At 37.6% G+C, this 19,901-nt stretch overlaps 1 protein-coding gene across 11 annotated transcripts in view; it reads left to right on the forward strand.

The window, feature by feature from the left end:
* Positions 1-19,901, forward strand: part of MBD5 (methyl-CpG binding domain protein 5) — a 147,556-nt gene that overhangs the window by 57,535 nt on the left and 70,120 nt on the right. The window contains exon 3 of one of the 11 annotated variants that reach the window (XM_074873821.1): positions 4,478-4,659. The exons of 9 other annotated variants lie outside the window; for them this stretch is intronic. The gene's annotated coding sequence lies outside the window, so the exon portion shown is untranslated. The remainder of the gene's footprint in view (positions 1-4,477; positions 4,660-19,901) is intronic. One more of the 11 variants, XM_074873822.1, reaches the window with a different exon arrangement.

Consider the following 19,901-nt stretch of genomic DNA (forward strand, 5'->3'; position numbering starts at 1 on the left):
TCAAATAAAATGCAGGCTTGACGTTTTGAACTTTTTCCAGAAGCAGATACTGTAAATAAATATTGCAAACTACAAGGGCTTTCCATTTTGACAAATTGGAACAGCGGGCACCCTGAACAAAAGTAAATATTCCCAACACTTTTTTACTGTTACCAAATTAATCAAGCTCAGTGGTTTAATTGTAATTTCAAAGTTAAATATTTAAGTAATGCAAAAATTTCTGATACTGCAGTGCATCTCTCTTTAAAATTAATAACATCATAGCAAAACTGTTAAAATTAATCTTTTTTTAATATATAACTTTTCTTAGTGCAGCTAAGCATATATTCACACAGCTTCTGAGTTAGTTGCCTAAGGGTTGGCAGCATACAACCACAGTAACCTGGATATCTCCAGAAAGTTTTGGGGGTTTTTATTGTTACTGTCAGTGATGTTAGGAAGTTTTACAAATATCCCTCCTTATGTTTTCCTGTAATACATCAAGAAATTTCTGTGAACTAAAAGCCACATTATCTTTGTTTTTCCTTCAAGAGCTATGGGTTCAAAATAACAGATGAGAGCTACTGTCATTATTTGTTAATTACACAAAATATTTAAAGGAAGAATGTAGTTAGAATGTAGTATCTAAGATAAACTGAATTATTCTTTTCTTTTGTAACACCAAACCAAATTCAGATCTTTGATTTTTGTTTTCATAATTCCTTCTGAAAAAACAGTGCTCTAAAAAGAAGCTCAAGGGTAGCAAATCTAAAATAGAGTTGTTAATAAAAATCTTAGAAACCGTTGGTTTTTCTTTACATGAAGGGGGCCTGAAACATTATGGAGGTGGGGTTTTTTTCTGCTTTGCTACTTAATTTAGTTTTATTTTCCTCTTACTATAAATTCACATCCTTGGAGGCCCACTATCATGATGAAAATGTATTAAAGTGGTTAAGGAAAGTGAAAATACAAAAAAAAAAAAAAAAAAAAGAGAGATCTGTGCTGTGGTTGATCAGCCAGTGGCTAGTTTGGATAACTGGTGCTGGTGATTCTGAGCAGTGGATGCTCATCCCAGATACAAGTGTCCCCACAGCAAAGACCCAGCCAAGTTGGCCTTTCTCCTCATTTCTGTCCTCATTATAGTGCAGGGCGAGGGCGCAGGAGCTTTCCTTGGCTCCATGTTGAGCTGTTTGCAGTCCTCTTCAGTTAAGCAAGACTTCGGTTCTCTAAAAGGACTGGTGGGAAGGGATGAACTCTTGGCACTCCCATGGCTTTCCAACAGTGATAAAGAGCTTTAAAATTAAACTAATTCTTGCTTTTGTTGGTTTATCTTTAAACAAGGCATCGACATTTTTCAGATTCTTAACCGGCCTCTGTCAGTATATCTCTGCTGAAGGGAGATCCCTACCCCCATTAGCTTCTGCCGATCCAGCTCGGTGAATCTCAAACATCTTTGTCTCTTCTCCTAAAGGATCCCAGTTCAGTGAAACACTTTTAAATTAAAACCAGTGATGCTTTTAAATTCAAGCTCACACAAAGTTTCTGAAGAGCCACTCTTCTGAAAACCTGTGGTGATACTCCAGAGCTGTCATTGCAAACAGAATGTTTATTTTTATTTTTTACCACATTCCTGAAAAATATTAATGAGAGGTAAGATTTTCACCAAGGTGATTCAGTAATTGCCACAGTTGTCTTTAATGTAGTCTCCCAAACTAAGATTCCATCAGTTCAAAGTATTCATTAAATTTCTTTTGGTTTTTAATCCTCAGTGAATGAAAGTTTATAGGTACCATTCTAAGAGTGGGGGCAAAAATACTTGAGCTTAGGAAAAGGATAGATGAACTAAACTTTCCATTTGAAAGCTATCATGAAAAGTAATTTTTGATCAGCTCCATCCATCTGTTGAGTCCTTAATACAGGAACTAAAACTGTTTAGTACATAGATCCCAGCATGAATTTTCCAAAGTAACTGTAATGTATTTGAGATGCATGTTGCTGTATATATATTATAATGTATATAATTTAACCTCACCTAGATAATTCTAACACAGCATTTTTGCTTAGGCTACTAATTCTTGGTTGGAAGTTTTATACATTTTCCAGTGTAGACATTTATATTGGTTCAGGTATATATCTCTTTTCCTTTAATATTCTTTTTATCTCAAGCATAATTTAAGCATTTGAGTGACAGCAAGTGACATTTTCACAGGATATATTCTGTAGGCAAACGAACAGTTGACAGTAGGCATAATGGCAGCCTGGAATAGTCTGACATGTAGGTGTTCTGGCTGGAAGATACTCATTGTGTTGAATGAAGTTCTCATATAGTAGCTTTCAGTTTATATTGTATTCTCATAGTATAGAATTAAATATATACCCATGACACATATGCTTCTGATGGTTGATTTTTTTTTTTTTTTTTAACACAATTTCATCTCTTGAAGAAGAAATAGTATTACATAGTCTGAAAGGAAATTCAACTGATAGATACTGGCATTAGTCAAAGTCCTTGGCTTTTGCATTCTGTAGCTGTGAAAGAGTGAGATGTCTTCCAAAGTGGATAAATACACTGTATGTTCCCATACTACATCTCTGTAATTAGTTAAGAACACGGAATAAATGTCTTAATTTTTTCTAGAAAAGAGAAGGGAGTACTTGGTCGTTCGTTGCCTGCCAACTTCTGGCCTCTTTACAGACTTATAAATCCCAGATATTCATATTCAAGAGACCTTGGTGAAGTTATTGAGTACCTTGTGTGTAGTATGAAATTTCACAGCTAGAAAAAGTAAGAAAACTTTACCTGATGAAAGTTGAATGTCAGTATTTTGGTGGACTTGAAGAAGACTAGGTACTGCTACTAGCTGAAAAACATGATGAATTCAACATTAACTTAGATGATATTAGTATATTATTTTGTCTATGCAGAAGATTGATCAGTAGATCATTTTACCAGATATCATTCTGTTATAATACCATTTAAAGTGTAAAAATCTTCGTAAACTGTCTTTAACTGTTATATCAACAGGAATTTATGCCCATGCCTTGGTCAAGTTAATATTTATTAAAACTGATTGTGATCCTTGGAAAAAATTATGTGGAACAGGTGATGCTAGAGGAGCTCTGTTGTTCCTGAAAAGGGGCACTTTAAAACACATTGCAAATTCATTCATATTATGAAACTGCAAAATGTGTGTCTTCCGGTGTTGCAAGTTAGCAAATCGCTGATTTAGATGATGCTACTTTAAAAAAAAAAAATGCCACATTGCCAATATTTAGATGATTTTGCCATCTGTCATGAATAATATTAAGCCTGTGGATAGCCCTGTACCTTATCTGCATACCTGCAATGCTGTAAAAAACAGCTATTTTACAGTGTCTTCTTTTAGAAAGAATTGAGAAGAGTGAAAACTGAGCCAGGCACCTTCCTCAGCATGATGGTATAAAATTCAGTGGTTACTACCAAATGTGTTTCCATAATTCAGTTGGTTTTTGTCTGTTTGCTTTGTACTTAAAAGACTACTTTCTAATATCTTTTTGGTGGAAATTATTATGAAGTAGTACATACATAAAAGTGATGATTTTCATTATTTTTCTTAAATTGCATTTTGTTGATCTAAAACTTGAAATACACTTCAAATCTTTAAAAATAGGTATGCCATTTCAAATGACAAAAAAAAAAATCCTTTTTGCCTACTTGTTTAAAGATGGTGGGAGTACCATCCTAAACACATCTATTTTTATTTAGTCTCTTTTCATCTAAAAAGAAAAAAGCAGCCTTACGTTCACAATGTGAGCAGAATATTGACATTTCATTTTGGCAGCACAAAGATCTTGGAAAATAGTGGGGGTTTTGCCCTCGTAGGACATAAGAAAGATCTTTCCTAGGTTCTTGTTAGTAAAACAGGCCACTGCTTTAGGATGATCTACTGGTACATTTTACCAAAAAGCTTGTCATTCCCAGTTTAACTGTAGAAAAATAAGTTAGATGTCCACTGTAGCAACTGTGCGGGACTCTGTCGTTCAGCTATAAGATACGGTGTTTTTGAAATTCTCTCGTGGGAGAGGACAAGTCACTGGTTTGACACAGATGTTTCCGAATGAGGTTCGATGCCCTCAGATTAGATTGTCAGGATTGTCCCATCTAAACATATAAAATTACACATTTCCTTATGAATAGTTTTGATTTGGGCTACAGGAATGCGAGGCTAAAATTCCATCTGAGACAGTAAAAAATTGTTTATAATTACAAGTGAACCAGCCTGGCTGCAGCTGCAGGGAGAGGGGTAGTGAAGAAGCTGATGAGGCTGAAGCAGCAAGGTCTGGAGATCCAGACAACAGCCCACATCTGATGGGGCTCAGTGATTTCAAACTAGAAACACTTGTTGTAAAAGTGTATCCTCAAGTGAAGATGGGAGTGGTGCCTTCAGCTGGACGTAGATTCTTTAGTTGTGTCTTCCATCTGTGTATCTACCCTGCTTATTTTACTTTCCTGCCCAAGACAGGTCCTGGGGGTTTTTTGGCATCTGAGTAAGGGAATTTAAAGACCCAAAGGGCAGAAGAGACCAGAGTGGCTGTTTTCTGGCTTCCTTCAGCATGCAGACTATCACTTTTCCCAGAACCTGAATTAAAACTCGCCTGTTCGGAAGCTGCCTGATCTTGTTTCAAGGTCTGGAAGTGATGGTGAGCTCACCGTTTCACCTAGAAAACTGTTTCCATATTTAATTACCTATAATAGTAAGAAATTGCATTTATATCAAATTAATAATGCTCTACCTTTCATCTGGAAGGATGTAAATATTTTCTCTCTGTTTATACAAACAATCTTTCATAATTATGTTGTTGCTTCTCGTTAGCGTGGTATATTTTCTTCATCTCCCTTAGCTCTACACGTGCTTTAGCATTTTCTTGAATTATTTGCAAAAAGAAAAAAATACGCCAATTGAGAAAAGCTTGTGAAAGCCACTTTTGTGTAAATGATTTGCAAAAAGTGTGCTAAGAAACATAGCCTAGCATACTTCTCCTATGGCTCTCTAGCATAAAATTGATACATAGAGTACTAAGTTTGCAGCTATAGGACTGACGTGCGTTATTGCTTTATCCCTTAACTTGCTGATAGAAACAATGTGGTAGACGTTACATAGAATTTAGAGATTTTGGGGAGGCTAAAACATTTATTAAGGCTAGTGCTGCCCCAAATACACAGTTAAACACAAAATTCTGTAATAGGGAAAAATGGCATTGCTGTATATTTAGAACCTACACTCCATGTACTGACTTCTGCAGGATCCCTCAGTGCTCTGCGACCGACACGGTCTGGCCTTGCCCGTTGGGGAGCTGCTCTTCAGGAGCAGCTAAAGCCATAAGTGACGTTAGGGTTCGGGTCAGGGGGATTACATTTGTGACTGGAACAAAAGGAGGGTCTGACTTCCTCCTCCATGATAATTCCTAAATTCAGAACTAAGTATATAAGAAGCTAAAACCAGTTTAGCCCCTCAGCCTGGGAACTGCACTTGCTGGCAAGTGGGCTGAAGGGAGGGGAGGCAGGGGGTGTAGATTCTTCCTTCTGTGTTGGAATAACAGGGCTCTGTTTCTTAGAGTAAGTTTTAGCTTAGATTCATGTTCATATAATATTTACAACAATAGGATGTGTTCACTGAAAAGAAGGGAGGGGGGAACAAACCTCAGCATACAAAATAGCTGCTGGACTGATACAACAGTAAATTACTTGTTTAGGTAGAAATAGAAATTTATAAAACATGAATCTAGGATTGAACTATTATATTTTAGCATTGAACTAAATGTGGTCGTTTAGTGATGATTAAAAGGTGATTTTTAAAGCGGGCAGATTTGAGGATACATTTGTTGTTCATAACACAGTTACTGAAGTCTAAGGTAGGTCCCTGGCTCTGTGGAAATTGATGGCAGAACTGAAAAAGCTTTTCAGTTATGTTCAGAAAGTACAGTGCTGTATTGATTGAAGTGTGTTTCATTGTTGGATAGGCATCTCATTCAAAATATCTGGCTCTTCTTCTGGTTTTAACACATGTAGATATTTTTGCAGCATGTTTTGTAGTACGAGCTCTAGGCTAGAGATTCCAGACCAGTTAAATTTTTTCTTATCTGTCCTTGAATTAATTTAGTTTTTTGTCCCGTGTAAAAGCTGTTCATGGGCAATAGTAAGGAACACTGTCTGAATGCTGAAGCCATCTATGTCATGGACTTCCTTGATTCTTTTGCTCTAATGAAAGGTAAAAAATAAAGATTTCAGAGGAGTATTGAAGATGTTTCTAATGAGGTTCTCTTGTGAAGATTTTTCTAGAGAGGATAAACATGGATCATTTTTTTAGTAGATTTTTCCATAACTTCTGCAACTTGGTGATTTAAGTTCAATAAATTACTAGAATCAGGTTTGGCCAATGAATGTAAATGGTGGGGTAACCTCTGACACATCCAGATTTATCCAAATCTACATTGTATGCATTTGTCATGTACTCCTTCAAAGTTCTCTGTGTCTGCTGAAGAAGAGCTCTCCAGAAATTGGTGTCTGACCATGCAGTTGCCCACATGAGATCTTTAAAGATTGCAGGGACACTCCTTCGCCCCTAGGTACGTGAAGCACACATTTTCAGGTGGGTTCCACTTACCTGTCTTCAGGCGCTGCTCCCTCCTGACCAGCTGTCCCGACAGACACAGCACACCCAGAGCTTGTCCTTGTCCACTGCAGTTCAAGGCTTGACCGTAAAGCAAAATACAGAAGTATTGCTGAAAGCTCAAAGCAGAGAACGCTGAGCGAATACTTTCAAGACTTGGAAGCAAAAGACTACAGTAAAAACCCAAACCTAATCTGTGCTTCTAAAGAAAATATGCTAAAATAGCTAAAAAAGTGCTACACCTTCAAGGCAGTCTTTGAACATTAGAGGAACTTACATTTTATCTAATTTTCAGTCACCTCACCCTCAAATACGTGATCTTGGTGTGGTTTCAAATGCAGATGTTGGTGATCTCTAGAGCCTGTATGACTTTTTGACTTTTCATAACTAGGTAGTAAAGAGTGGTAGGGGCTAGCTGTCTGCCTAATTTGATTTATTTAATTTTTTAACAGTCAGCTTTCAATACGTTCCACATATGATATCTTTGGATGTATTTTGATGGGAGTAAAGATTTAAGGCCTTTGGCCAGTCCTTTTCAGGACTTGGAGCGATAACTTCTCAGCAGTAAGAGCACATGGCGAGTTTTGCTAAGTGATGCTAAAGCAAGGTAATTACTGATAACTAAGTTAGAAGTAATAGTCTTTCAGGTCGTTTTCCACAGTTTGAAGAATTGGTTCTGGCACTAAGGGAGATGGGGCTGGCAGCAGGGAGAGCAGGAGGAGATGGAACGAGCCCTTACTAAGGAGCATAGAGAAATCTGATGTATTACATAGGCACTTACAAAATATTTTACCTTAGCATCATATGCTGTCAGTTCTGGTTGCTTTCATAATTTCATCCTGCTTTCTCATTTTGTAAAGTATTTACGCTTAACATGTTTCTGTTGAAATAAAATTAACATTTCAGAATGCTATCTGGTAACTGTTAGTAGGCACCTGAACAGCAGTATCCCTTTTTGCACAAAAAAATGGAAGAATATGTTTAGCATTGCTGTTAAACCAAAAGATAACAAAAATAAATTGGATGCCTGTTCCTTTTTATTCCTTCTGAAAAACAAAAACTAAGCCTAGAGTTATGGTATATTCCTGACACTTTATTAAATCAAAAAATAAAATAACTACATAATAAAAAAAAAAAAAAAGAAATTCAGAGAATGTTAGATAATTAGAAAACAAAAAAAGCCCCTGCTAAACAGCATCAAGCATCTGAGGTTGCACAGACATGCAAAGAGCAGATAGTTTGCCCTTGATGCAGTCCCTTGGCTTTCTATGTGCTCTGAGGTGTATGAACCTGGTGGGAAATACTGTCCATCCTCAGGGAGAGCAGAGAAGGAGAAATAGGGATGGGGAGAGCAGAGTGAATCCTTGTATCCCATGCTTACAGTTCAGTCTCAAGATCAGGATTTGTCTGCAGGGACGATCTTGGTGCAGCAGGCATCTGTGGTTTAACAGGACAAAAAGCTGGCCCCTCTCCTATCCAAAACATGTGCATGTCTTTATACAGTGCTCACAGTTCTTTCTCATAGGTTCATCTGCTTCTTTCTTTTTTTCTCTGTCATCATTTTCTATGAACACTTTAAATCCCTGTTCTTCAGCTGGGTTTTTGGTTGGGCAGGGTTGCAGATGGTTTAGTCTCAGCCATAAATTTGATCAGCACATCACAGAATCATTTAAGTTGGAAAAAAGGTCTTTAAGATCATCAGGTCCAACCATAAACCTAACAGTGCCAAGTCCAGCACTCAACCATGTCCCCAAGTGCCACATCTACGCAGTCTTTAAACACCTCCAGGGATGGTGACTCCATCACTGCCCTGGGCAGCTCTCGTAGTGCTTCAGCTTCACTCCAGGGTGCTGGTGGCTGCAGAGGCTCTGAGCAGCCAGACTAAGGAGCCTGGGGAAGTGAAAGAGGTTTTGAAATCTTGTGTACTTTCCCGTACAGGAAGCAGATGGACGACTGTCCAGCCAGCTCCCAGTGAGAAATGTTGTGCTTTACCACGGAGGAATCCTGGGCTATCTGTGCTTAGTGTGTATATGGGATAGAGAGGAGAGGAGGCACACTGCCTCTAGGAAGTCTTGTTACACTTTTCAGGGATTTGAGGGAAAGAAAACCATTTTAGTATACAGAGGAAAGAGAAAATGAGCCTTGCTCTAGGGTGCTGGAAATCAAACAGTTAATAGTACAAGAACTCTTTATGGCCCTCTTGTAAATCTTGCTCAATTAAAGGGAATCTGGCAATTTTAAATCAGCTGTCCCAGGAAATCAACACTGGTTTTAAATATGTGCAAACTGTAAACAATCTATGCCAGAACTTCTTGTGCTAGTGCCAGCTAAAAAGAAAGAAAAAATCAAATTGATAGGTTTCAAAGCTGGTAATTGTGCTCAAGTGCTATGCCTGTAAATCACTGAGTAACTTTTCCTCTGATATAACAGTTACTGTATGTAAATGTACATATAGTGCCTTTGCAATAATACAAAATACCTGAAATCCTGGATTCCTTGCTAAGCCTGCAGCGTTGCAGTTACTAAAATACAACCTGATGCAATGTATTGCCATTCAGCTTAACCTGAGATGATTCCATGAATGTCAAATAACATAATGCTAAGGATATTAAAAATTCATGCAAAACATGATGTCAGTATGTGTGACCTCAACTCCATAGTAGCATAACGTGTTAAATTATCTTGCTATAGTTCCAAAAAGCTTCATGGATTAAGTTTTTTTAAAGTGCTACTCTTTAACAGTGGGAAATAATTAAAAAATAAAATAAAAAAAAAAAAATTCTACCTCTTCAGCTTTTCAGTTTGCCTTAGCTTCTCAAAACTCCCGTATCTCAAACTGTCTTTATAGTGGGACAGTCCCTGCCTGTGTCTGTAGTTATTTTGGGCAGAGAAAATCCTTGCTCTGAAAGTGTGTTGGATCTACTTCTCGGTATGACTCTTGACACCTAGTTGCATATGTGGCAGCCTCCAAGTCGTCTTCTATTGCTGATCACATAAAATTTTGAAAGCAGAGATTAAAATAAGTTTCTATTCCTTTTTATTGGTTTTATGCGTTAGTCGTCTTTACTCATAAATGGCATGTGGATAGCATGCTAGCTTTTTTGCTTGGCAAAATTTATACAGAGATGCTAAATAGTCTGCAGTTAGTAAAGTTCAGGATTGTGGGGTTCAGCTGAGCAGAATTTAGAAGACCAGTGTGAAATCTGACCGCTTTGGCAGACTTTTGCTCTTTCATACTTGTACATAAAAATCTTGTATTTTCAGCTTCAAGACTTGTGTTGCAAGGGCCCAGGCTACCGTTCTGTGTACAACTGCAAGAAATTTAGAGTTTGCTGTGGATTTGTATTTGGACCAAGACAATGAATAAAATTGATAAAGCAGAAAGGATAGTTTACTCTGTGCTGTCAGATTAACTCTGCTGCAAAATTACTTGGTTATATCAGGTGGGAAGAAACACTGATATAAAATATTTTGGTACATGGGTATAACAATAGTTCTTGAAGATAATATGAGGAATGCTAGGGTACAATATTATTTCTGTGCAGGTGAATTCATATTTTCTGTGTTTAAGGTTTCTTTGGAAGACTAAACCAAAAGTCTATTTAAAGAACAACCTTGTTTTAAACTGCTCATTTTTATCTGCTGCCTAAAGTATTTGAAGGTGCCAGAGTACAAACTTTTTTTACCCTACTGTATTTATCAGTGTGCTTAGTTGGGCTGACCTGCAGCAGTTATGGACAAATGATTTGGCTGTTTCCATTTACAAGCTTAGTGTATGTTTTAGGATAAATTCTTACCCTGAGTAAATTTACACCACTTTGTAGCGAAGCCCTAGTATGCAAGATGAGGATCTAGCTGCATGAGTAGATTCTTAATTTTGGTAGTTTAGCAGAGAACATGTTTATAGTTCAAAAAATAAATAATTCAGAAGACTGTATCTGGTTTGTGTTGACTATTCTGGAATCCTAGTTAAAAATTACTAATTCAGTCGTTCCACTTAGTAGCAGCAAACTATTACCTATGTGAACTTTTACAGTGTTATTCATATTCTGTATTGTGGCTTGGTCAGGCATTTCACTTTATAACAACACATTTGGAGGCTAATTTTAATAGTGCTTGTGTTGGCTTTTTGGAAGTACATCAGGCTTTCTTTCTGAATTTCCTCTGAAACTCTGGTGTGTAAGGTGAGTCGCTTTCTCTAACATCAAAAATTTTGATGAGGGACATGTTACTAGAAGTATTCAAGAACATAACCCTCAGAAAGATTGTAGCTACTGAGTTGAGAAAAGACTTGAACACTGTTAATTCCTACCTGCTAACTCTGAATGTCAAGAAGAGTATGCTGGCGTATTCCCCATTTAATATATGATGAGGCTACTAGAAACTTTGGATTGCCGTTGTGCAGAAAACTCTTTCAGCAATTTGAAATCTTATCGCTAATGATTGGGATGTTAAAGTAGCCACATTAGGTGGCACAGATCTCACCTCATGGAGAAGTAAAGGCGTTCTTGCCTGTTTTTCAGGCTATCTTGGCATCATTAAGAAAGAATTCTTGTTGTCCAAACTTTAAATATTTCCATCTGTTCTCTGAAATTAAGCAGTGGCTAAAATAGGTATTTCCTAATGCACTTGTGCATGTTGCCATTTCACATAATAGCTTAATTTTGTGTCGTTATGTATGGCTATGTTTTGTTGACATCCTCTTACATGAAGATGAGACTGAAAGTCTTCAGTTCCTCAAGTGAAGGTCCTGTTCATCACACTTGTTGATCATATTGTTAATCCAAAGGGAGGGTGAAAATAGGATTTTACACCATTATTTTAGGTCGCAACTTTTGTTTAGGTGTGTTTGCCACATGTTTCCACATTCACATGTTCAGAAAAGCTGATCAAAAATGTCCCCACTGGCATAGCTACGTACTGCCATCCCCTGAAAGATATTTTTTAAATCTAATCAAATTCTTTGTGTATGCAATTACTTTGTCACGAGTGCTTTTTGAAGGCAGCAGAACTATTCAGTTACTTTAAGTCAGGCACGCACCTGCTTGGTTTGGATCAGTTTTTAGTAGTTAGAGCTCAAAAATATGGAAATACAGGGGAGGCTGCCTGAAGGAGCATCACTGTACACGTGTTGTAAGGTAAGGAAGAGGTTTCTACATGAAGTACATGTCCAGACATCTGTAGTTCCTGTTTTCCTGAGGAGGGAGACAGCCTATAGGTCCCCATAGGTGGCTTCAGTTCCATCTGCCATACTCTGCTCCACGCAAAGCTTTCGGTGGAGGCAGTTGGCAGATCAGACTATCCAAATAGCTGGACCTGGCATGTCTGGCTTATTACGTGTCACACCAAGGCACTGCTTGCAGAAATTTGGGAAGTGTACTCTTAAAGCTGTCAGATTTAAAGCAGATTTGCATGAAGGTGAAGATGTGCTTTGGTCTTTAGGCTTCAGCTCACCGTTAGCATCTCAGCGCTTGGTTTGAGGAGAAATCTTTTTGCCTACCAGATTAGTAGTTGCTAGGGGATCTGATTGTCCCATCAATTTTGATCTAGCATAATTCAGTAGGAATTTAAAGTTTTTCTCCTTGAACGGATGTCTTGTACTCTCTTTGGGAAATTAATTCTGTCATCTGGAAGCTCCCGTTAACCCCTTCCTACCAGCCGCTATACCTTTGAATTAGAGAAGCTTACGCATACAGGAGAGGAAACAAAAGCTTCAGGGGTCAGAAACTTTCTCTTATGTTAATCCACACAGTATAAGAACATGCTAAGAATGAAGGAACTGGAACACTTACCTTGTGCTTTCTGTGAAGAAGGAAAAAATCCAGTCATTAAATTAGACCAGTTGACACTGTTCTTAGTATAGCCTTACAATTTTGTATGGATCTGCTATTACACTTACATTTTTAAATTATTAAATTAAGATAAGTTGCAAAGCAATTAGAAGTGTTTAACTTCTTGTTAATGGCTGGAGGCCTTAAACAATGTAAGTCTTTTGCATTGTGTATTAGAAGTTTCTTTGGCTTGAAAGGGGTTTTTTTTGGTGGTAGAGGAGTTTATTTTTCATAAAATCTTGTAATAAAAAGACAAACTTATGTGTAACCAGGTTGTCTGTTGACTGTTAAAAGTCTTGTTCTCACATCCTTTTTCTCTGTGTGCTCTGCTGATGTAAAAAGCTGGCTAAGATGAAGACAGCAAAATTAATTTGTTAGCTGCTCTAACGCATGAAACGCTTTTTTTGATCTCTGTATTACAGCATTAATACAGCCATTCATTGAATTGCTTCCCAAAAAACATCTTAGAGCAAGAAACCTAACACACTTCAAAATCTACAATGTAAATTCAAAATATGGAATGTAACAAATTTAGAGAAAAGAGTTAAATCGGTGATTATTTTTATAAAGGATTTGTTGTTGTTGTTGCAATAGCTTTCTGTCTTTAATCCTTCAACGTATATTTGCATATTTAACAAAAAAATCTGGTTTTTATCTACTTCTATTGTTTGACAGTAAATTAACACCTTAACAACTTTAAATGCTTGTTTTTACTGTCCCCTCTTTTTCTTGTCTAATAATGCTTATAGAGCAGATGCGGAATAAAAGAATTACATCTATGTTTGTGGAGGGGTTGGAGGGAGGGGAGTGTGTTTTCATGGTGAGGGTTGCTAAGGCAAGTCTTTTTAGTTTTGTTTTCCTCCTCTTCCCCCAGAAGCTATTTGGTTATCTCAGTAAACCACAGGGGTAGTAAATTTATGGTGTTGTGTAATAAGTTTTTTCTGAAAAATTATTATAAGTTTTTAATGACATGATGTTTCCTCTGGTTTTTCATCTGCAGTTTGACTAGCTGACACTTCATCATACATTGGCACCTTTAACTTTTAGTTTGGGAACCTGCCTTGTTCTTTCTTGTTGGTGAATTGCTCAGAGCAAAACCAACATGATATTTTATCACATAAAAACTGTCGTTTCTGTTTTGCATAATAAAGTGTGCAAACCAGACCAATAAACCGGTTATATGCCTCTGTCCACTCATTATTCTTCAGCCTGCATAATTCTGTACTGCAAAGTACTGCATTAAAATACGAATTGGAAGATATAAAACTTTTTATTTGTAGTGATCTGCAAATTGAAGAAAGTTAAAAAAACGGTCAAACAGCTGGTTTTGAGTGCAAAGGTATCAGCAGTCATTTATGTGATGGTCTGGGAATTACTCTTTTTTTCCCTGTGATTAAGAACTGTGTTGCAGAGGTTCTTATTGCCTCCCTGGTAGCTTTACACCACCACTCTTTCAGTATTGCAAAGGCCGAGTACGTACTTGAGTATCTTTGTTGGAATATCGAACGAAGTATCAGAATCTAATTAACTTACCACTATCGGATGACTGTTATGATCAACTTGCTGTAGGAGATGTTTAAGGTAATACTTTGTCTGTGTCAGCTGGAGCTAATACTGCAATCATCACCACTGAATTTGATTTTTTTTTTTTTTTTTCCAATTACAAACCACTGCAATGAGAGAGCCTGCCAGAAAATGGGGGTGGCCTGCTGTGACAGAAAACACCACTGATGCCCAGGTCCTAAGGCAGTCCTACCTCCCTAAAACGCTTGCATTAGTACTTACAACCTCGCAGCTTGCTGAGTACAGCGGGATGGCATCCTGTTTTAGGAAATAGGCTTGGGTTTGGTCATCCTGATTTTTGTGACGTCAGGAAATTTGACCAGTGACCCTGTCTTAAGTCTTCCGGCAAGACCATTGTGGATTGCTTGGTCATTTGCTTGGAAATACTCTCTCGTGTGGCTGAAATCTTATCTCGAGGGAGGGGGTTTGTAATGTTGTTGGGGAGATGGGTGTGCTGCTGGTGCCATGAAGGCGGTGGGAGTGCTGAGGTCCAGCCTGCTTCGGGGGAAAACAGGTCCTTAGGGCCAGCCTGGAAAGAAGCAGGGAATACATAGGAGAATAGGAGAACTGTCCTCATCCTTGCTTTACATGCACAAACTACCAGCTTAGGTAGTTGTCTATTTTTAGGTTTTTAACTGAAAAAGTCTATGTGACTAGAAATGCTTCCATATCCATCACTTCCTTAAACTAGCCTATGCCCATACCCGTCAGTGATGTTCTCTGCCAGCTCTCTCTAGTTAGCTCTAACGTCATCCACAGCCTCCCTGGAGGAAGGTGCGCGCTCGCCTTATTATGCTTCTCTAAACTAGGTGAGGGCTGAGGAAATACACAGGGACAAGTTTTCCCCTGATGAGACTACACAGAAAGATACTAAAGAAACAGAGAATCGTGTGGGGGATGAGTAACAAGAAAGAGTGTGTTGAGCTGGTATCAGGGTCAGATATGTTACTGTGTTTAGGAGAGGACTTGAGCAGGAGATGAGGAGGAGTTTCAGGACTGTATTAAGTGCAGGTTGTCTATGTGATGTGTGGGGGGGGTTAGATGCAAGAGAGAAAGTGTGGAGAGGAGAGGAAAAGGTGGTGGAACGAGAGGAGTTGTTGATGAGAAAGTGCAGGAACCAGCTTTCCCCTGAAGGCATCACAGCTGCTTCAGCCAGAGGGGAAGACATGCTAAAGGACTTAGACTTTCCTCCTGTCAGAAACAAACTAGATGTATCCCCACCAAGCTCCATGAGTGCTCTGGACATCCCTTCATCACGTGCTCAAGAGCGTGGTTTTTGTGGCCTGTCCAGCACAACAGTCTCTGAGTTGGGAGCTGAAAGGATTTGGGCACGTTTGCAGTGGTGACTGCTGGCCTGCTCTGCAGAAACCTTCATGAGGGCAGTCCAGACTTTGCACTGGTTTTAGGAATGGCTTTTGCATTGGCTTTAGGATGTTTCTGTGCACTGTAGTTGTAGGCTACTGTCAAATCACTTTTCTATGGATAATAATTTAAAAATTTTTGCTTTAGTAGTAATCAGGTTAAAACTATGTTTTCCTCTTGCCAGCTTTCTGTGCCTTTTTATCTGATTCTTGGTTTAGGATTTTTTTTATTTTGTATAATTATACAATGTGAATATTGTATATTTATATAAAATACTATCTAGATACTAATATTTTTAGATTTCAGAATGGATTGCTGTTCCAAATGTGGTTTCAGAGAAAATTTGGCTCTGACAAATTCTGCGTCAAGGATAATTATTTTTATGATCACAGCAATGGCCAGAACAATATATGATATATGTATCAATAATTGCCCAAGGTCACCATAAAGCTTCCAAATTAGTAAATACATTAAGAGACTGTGAGGTGTTAGATATGTCTATATATTTACTATTGTCTGAGGCATTTTTCTCATCTGTGGCCTTTTCACAAACTCATAAGGCTTCAGAAAACCTTGCAACAAAGAAGCAAGTTTTATTAGCCTTTTAAGAGAATGGGTACTTTTTCCCCCCCAATGACATTGGGTACATTTGTCATTAAAGCAGCTTAATGTTATTTCACGTGTCTGTTTGGCCTTAATGCTACTTGCAGCAGGTGTTAAATATTTCTAAAAATCAGAAGAATGTTTGGTGATTTGGTACCATGGTGCTTAAGAATACCTTATAAACAGACTTCATAAAATCTAGCGAAGCTTTCTGAAAAATCATTCGATCCTAGGCTAAATTTTTAGAGAATTTTGATCTCTATCTATGCATAAATAAGATGGCTATTTTTAAAATTATCAGATTCAAATAGTAGGGCATTTTATATAAATATAGACTCAGTAGTGATCCAATGTGAATTATATTAAACTCAGTGGGAAACCATCCATTAACCTTAGCAAGAATAGAATTAGAATTCCAGAAACTGAATTCTGCTTTAGGACTCCTGTGTCAGGGGATTATTAAAATACTGTCCTGATACTTTATGAATGAATTGGACAATTAGTAGTACTAATTAGTAGCAACGTCTGTTTGAAAGAACTACTTAGAGGAAGCGCAATGATGAATATTCCTCAATGGTGAAGGAGGCAGCCCTCAGCAGGCAGCATGGTACATGCTGGGTAGTAAAATGAAATTCTTTCGCTACGTAAATTTATGTTGAACTTTCTCAGCCTCTGCAGTTTCAGGTGGGATACTTGCTGTAGTACACACTGTCCAGGCTTTTTTGTAGCATGACAACATTTAACACCGTGTAAGGCACCGCGGAGATATTAAGTAACAAAATCTATGCATATGATGACTATGGTTAACATTTTGCTGGGAGATCAACACCCTCTAGCCATAGAGGGATGGTAGAAGCAAAAAATATGGGAAGTGTGAATGCTACAGTGAGGAAGTTGGTCACATCACTAAATAAGCAAAGAATAAAATTCACCGTATTAAAACCATTGGCACTGCAGTCACTAGTGGTATTCCTTGAGGTAATTCCTCTTTAAAACGGTTAGTGATGAGAGGATTGCAAAGCAACAAACCTTCCCCCCCCCCCCCCCCCCAGCTTCTTTAAGAGTTTCCAGTTATCTCACTGAGCAGTAACAGCGAAAAAACATTTATGTTTTTGTGTTTGTGTACCTGGGTGGGGTGACTCCCTACTATGTGAACTTGAGATGGACAATGTAGTATTTCAGATTTAGGAGAAACCAGATTTCTCTGCCACAGGCATTGGTTGCAGCCTGAGTCCAGACCAGAAGAAAATTCATGCAAAGAGTCTGTGCTGGATGCATTGTTGAGTTCTTCTCCTGTCAAATGCCGTGGCAGCATTTGGCCTGCATGATAATCAAGATTTGCCAGTTATGGAGAATTGTGCCAAGAATTTTTAAGTAAGAAATAACACAGTTTAGAGAAGTTTATGTTATTTTCTTTTTGGAGGATTTAATTTTAAACAATGGCATAATGTCATGTCTAAAAGAAGACACTTTATTATGTGATGATAAAGTATCATGAGGCAAAAATATAAACTGTCAGTGTGCTTGCTGCATTAAATTTCTTCTTTCCTAATGAGTTTGAGGCTTGGGAAAAGAGATTCATCTTAAAGTCCAGGTATCCATTTCTTCTGTTCCTTATGCTGCCTTGGTATATTTATTCAGGTATTTGTATGGTGCTGCAGCTGCTTATGCCACGTTCTTAGAGGAATGGAAGAGTTTACAGTCTTGTCATCAACACTAATATATTTATGTAAAATAATCGGAATCAGAATAGAGAAATGAACGTATTCTGGTGGGTTGAGTTAGCTCTTGCCTATGAAAGAAGTGTTCCAGCAGGGTGTGGAGGCATGAGCAGCTGGAGGGGCGGCAGGAAAGCTGAGCAGGAGCGGAGAGTGGTTCAGCTGTCCAGGACAGCATTTGTGCCTCATCTATGTCTGTTTAGGTTAATGTGAATAGAATGCCTGTAACATTTGTTATTGGCCTTTAGGCAGTTTGTAAATATGCTTTTGAGACTCTATTTCTGCAAGTTGTATACATTACCAAGTAAAGGAGAGGTTAAAAGTCATAATCCGGGACTACTGAGCCTGCTGTCAAAGTCTCTTTATTACTTCCCAGTGTCAAGATATGATGCAACAGACAAATGAAGCAGTGTACAAATTCTTTATTTTCATGTGTGGGGAAGAAAAAGGGGGGTACTGTGTGGATTTGCTGATAGTGGAAACAACGTTCTTATCAAAAGTAAATATTTTTTTAACGTGTATGACTATTATCAAGTTTTGTCACGGATCTTTCTTCAGTGGATGACAGCTGAGTTTGCAGTTGGTCCATTGGGGACCCCTGGGGTGGGAAGAGAATTGTTTCTCTCTCCTGTTGGGGCTATTTTATCAAATGTGTTTATATTTTGTATGTTAAAGCTTTATGTTAACCATAGAAATCAAGAAGAAATAGATTACCGTCCTCTCCTCATTAGAATGGCTCTTGTACTGATAGCTGGCTCTCATGCACCTTTTGAAATACCACTGTGTTTCAGGTAGAGACAACTACAGAAAGGAATTCAGTTATTTGTTAGTTTACAGTAGAATTGACTAAATAAATTTTTTACTAATACATTCTTTTGTACCTATTAGGAAAAAAAAAGAGGGAAAAAGACAAATTGGTATTATATAGAACTAAAATTATTTGTTTATTATCTCAGTTCTCATCAGTTTCACAGTTATCTCTATATTAAATTAAAGATCAGTGAAGGAGAAAAGTAGATTACATTTCCATTGTGAGCTAGAAAATAGAAATGCATGTACAACAGGTATGCAAAGTAGCTAATGGAAATAAATCACAAGTTTTTAAAAAGCTGTGTTACAAATGAATTAAAATAATTTTTGAATTATTCATTAATTTTGAATTCTAAGATGTTTTCACAAAACCAAAATAAATTGGAATGCATGACTATTTGAGAGAACCTTTAGTTTCCATACCTTGCAGGTCCAAATCTGGAGTATTAACTTCATCAAAATATCAAGAATGAGGAAGCAGAAAACATATTACTGTGTAATGTACAAAATCCAGGCAAATGCTTGCCATAGCAACCAGCAGTTAGGTAAGACGAGTGCTATGGCACATGGGCCTGCACTGTGCTTACCTCTTTATTACCCAGGGTTGTACATGGGAGTGATTTTCTTCAGAGTCGCAAACTGATCTATTTGTCAATTTGATTGTTTTCGTTCAGTTTTTAAATTGCCGGGTGAAGATTGCATGTATGCTGTTTCTGAATAGTAGCATGCAGCTTTCCTGTCAAAACCAAGGCTTTTTATAAAATAAAAGTCTTTTCATGGTTGTAAGATATATTATTAGTACTTGTCACTTTCTTTATGAAAGTATCAGATATTCGGGATTTATAGGATTGAGACTATAGACTAAATTGATGTCTCTGATTTTCTCCTCTTGCAAATTAAAACTCCATTTCTTTTTTTTTTTTTTCCTGTAACTGGAGACAAAAAAATAGATAGTATTCCTTCTTATATCTTCTCTGTTCAAAGCTACATCCACTCAACTGACACCGTTGCCAAATCTGTGAAAAATGTTAGTATGTTAGCCTTATAGCTATATATCACATACGTAAAACAAATATGTTAGTATGTTAGCCTTATAGCTATATATCACATAAGTAAAACAAATGTGTTAGTATGTTAGCCTTATAGCTATAGCTAATTTTTAAATTAGCTTCTCTGAAAGACCTGCCTGTTGTTATCATATTTCTTTTAGCTGTAATGTTTTTCACATGGCATGTTGTGTTGTTAGGCAGTTAAAATGCATTTTTGAAGTTATATTAATATGGCCAACTTGTTGTCATACAAAAGAACAGTACACTTGGAAAAGGCCACATGTTCATGCAAAGGTAGTCTTGGAAGGTAGGATATTTGTTTCTTGTTTTCTTGTG

Source organism: Strix uralensis, chromosome 6 (assembly GCF_047716275.1).
Source record: "Strix uralensis isolate ZFMK-TIS-50842 chromosome 6, bStrUra1, whole genome shotgun sequence".
NCBI classification, from domain to species: domain Eukaryota; kingdom Metazoa; phylum Chordata; class Aves; order Strigiformes; family Strigidae; genus Strix; species Strix uralensis.